This window comes from Mustela nigripes, chromosome 5, assembly GCF_022355385.1.
Source record: "Mustela nigripes isolate SB6536 chromosome 5, MUSNIG.SB6536, whole genome shotgun sequence".
NCBI classification, from domain to species: domain Eukaryota; kingdom Metazoa; phylum Chordata; class Mammalia; order Carnivora; family Mustelidae; genus Mustela; species Mustela nigripes.
In genome coordinates, this window is record NC_081561.1 from 27913275 (window position 1) to 27916355 (window position 3081).

The following is a 3081-nucleotide window of genomic DNA, read 5'->3' on the forward strand; positions in this document are numbered from 1 at the left end:
GAGTCTGGCAGGTGGCCACATGACTGTTGAAGCTTCATGTCATGTCCAAGTGCTGGACTGTTTAGCAAAGTGGGTTCTCCTCTCTGTGGATGGAGGTGTCTGTGCCCCCAACAAGATTGTCGATGTGTGGCATTCCTATATGTGGGAAGAGAGGTACAAGTTCTGGGAATGGACTTTGGGGTTCAGGAATGGAAAAGAATGACCGATTTCCACATTTGGAGCCATGATCTGAGACTAGAACTTGATCTGGACACTGCAGGCACTCAAGTCTGCTTGGATGAGGAGTGACTCATAAATGGCATCTTTCAACTTATTCCCTGGATGGTTGTTATGGGCCAGGTTTGTCCACTCCAGTCCCTACTCACAGATGAGTGGAGTAGCATTGTTGGGTCATGAAGCAATTGCTCAACACATCTTCTTCTGGCCTTTGTATCTTCCAGGGATTAAAAACCCAGTTCTGTGTCACTTCAGATGATCCTCATATACACGCAGACATATGATGTTTCTTCATACATGCACATATTTCTGGGTGTCTATAATATTATTAGATTTTATGTGGCCTCCACAAAGGTCTGAAAAACCACTCCCTTTTAGACACTGTCCTACTTCATCTCTGGTCCACGAACAGCTATAATCACAGTGTTTTAGCAGATCCAATGACGTGATACCCATGCTTATTGTTGCTTGGAAATAACCAGTCTCAGTCAGGAGAAGGTAGAGCTTAATGGCTCACACTCACTTCCAACTTCTGTGTGTACTTTCTATGGCCTGAATAACAGTTCCCAGGCCAGCGCTGGCTCACAGGAGACACAGATCAGCACTGGTTTAGGTGACTTACACTCTAGCATTGACTCAGGTGCCTAAAAAAGAGCAGAAATGAAAAATACTTACTGAGGATTCCATTTCCACCTACACAGTAGACTAAGGTTTAGGGCTGCCCCCTCTCCAGGTGAGGTGATGAGCACTGATGTTATATGCAACTGATGAATTATTGAACTCTACGTATGAAACTAATAATGTACTCTGTTGGCTAATTGAATTTAATTAATTTTTTTAAAAAATAACACTGCCTCTTCTCCTAAAAATGAAAATGATAGAAAAAAATGTAAAATCACCCCAAAGTGCAGAACAATCAAGAGAAAAATCAATTAACCCAAAATTTAAATATGGGCCATAAGCCCCAGAGAATAGTTTTTCTGATCTGTAGAGTGTTTTTCAAATCTAGAAAATCTTAGCTTGGCTTCTCAGGCTCAGGAGCTTCACAGAGAGGAGACAATGCCCAGAGCTGCTTCAAGTGAGCAGCAGGAGAAACATGCCCTCCCTGAAAATCTGGGAATCTAAGATTCACATCCTTGGAACAGAGTGACACAAATCAAATCTGTTCTATCATCAAGTGTAAGAACACTGTAAGGAAATTTGGTTTTTAGTTGGGAAAAAGTGAGCAAACAACTTTTTCAAAAATTTGCAGACACGGACTAAGCCGTCTGTGATTTGTAGTTCAAATTTTCTTTCCCATTGGCTGTTGGGCCAAAATAGCTTCAGGTCGTTAGCTTAGTTTATAATTGTCCTGGACTGGTGATGCCCCCCAAATTTTAAGAAACACATTTCTCTAGAGAAATCTCTATTTAACATATGTGTCATAAAACTTATACAGAAAATTGCACAGAGAAGAAAAGCAACTCGTAGGAAGAAAAGTAAAGGTAAAATGGAAAAAAAAAGTGATTAAGTAACTTTAGAAAAAATGAGTAGTAAAAAGCTCATGAAACTTCAATATTGGAACCATAAGATGCAATATAGCAGGACCAGGATATGATATAAATATATAAAGATGTTATTTGAATATATATTATGAATATGATATGAAGAAAAAAATTACAAAATTTAAAATATAGAAAACATGGCAAAAGCACCTCTTAAGAAAATATCTACAAAATGAAGTGGCTAATGATTAAATGATAAAAAATACTGCAGTTTATGCACTGAATAAGAATTTATCAGTAAAAGAAGAATGAGTGGAGGGGCACCTGGGTGGCTCAGCTGCTTAAGCATGTGCCTTCTCCTCAGTCATTATCCCAGAGTCCTGGGATCAAGCCCAGCATCTGGCTCCCTGATCAGCGGGAAGCCTTGCTGCCCTTTTCCCCATCACTTCCCCTGCTTCTGTACACCCTCTCTTTCTTACCTCTCTTAAAGAAATAAAATCTTTTTTAAAAGAGAGAGAGAGGGATGCCTGGGTGGCTCAGTGGGTTAAAGCCTCTGCCTTCAGCTCAGGTCATGATCCCAGGCTCCTGGGATTGAGCCCCACATCAGGGTCTCTGCTCATCAGGGAGCCCGCTTCCTCCTCTCTCTCTCTCTGCCTGCCTTTCTGTCTATTTGTGATCTTTGTCTGTCACATAAATAAATAAAATCTTAAAAAAAAAAAAAGAGTGAGAGAGAGAGGGAGTCTTGGAAAACAAAATGAGGGAGGCTTGGAAAACAAAAAGCAAAAAGTAAGATAGCCGACATAAATCAACAGTGTCAATATTAACATTGCAAGTGAGTGGCTTAAATAAGTCAATGAAAGTGCAGATTGTTCGCCTGAACACAAAACAAGATCCACCTATGCTGTCTACAGTAGACGCACTTGATCTCAGTTACAAACAGATTAAACTCAAAGAGATGGAAAAAGCTACCTCAGGCAAACAACCATAAGAAAGCTGGAGTGGATACACTCATTAGCCAAAAGGGACTTTATAGTAAGGGGGCGCCTGGGTGACTCAGTTTTTAAGAGTCTGCCTTTGGCTCAGGTCATGGTCCACTGAGCCCCTGCACCAAACTCCCTTCTCAGCGGAAAGCCTCCTTCTCCCTCTCCCCCTCCCCCTGCTTGTGTTCCCTCTCTCACTGTGTCTCTGTCTAATAAATAAAGAAAATCTTTAAAAAAAAAATAAATAGGGGCGCCTGGGTGGCTCAGTGGGTTAAGCCGCTGCCTTCGGCTCGGGTCATGGGGGTCCTGGGATCAAGTCCCACATCGGGCTCTCTGCTCGGCAGGGAGCCTGCTTCCTTCTCTCTCTCTCTCTGCCTGCCTCTCTGCCTGCTTCTGATCTC

The 3081-nt window shown here is 41.9% G+C and overlaps 1 pseudogene; it reads left to right on the forward strand.

Moving 5' to 3' along the window:
• The first annotated feature begins 321 nt into the window (after positions 1 to 321).
• The window catches only part of LOC132018571 (twinfilin-1-like), a 6557-nt pseudogene continuing 3797 nt past the window's right edge, over positions 322 to 3081 (forward strand).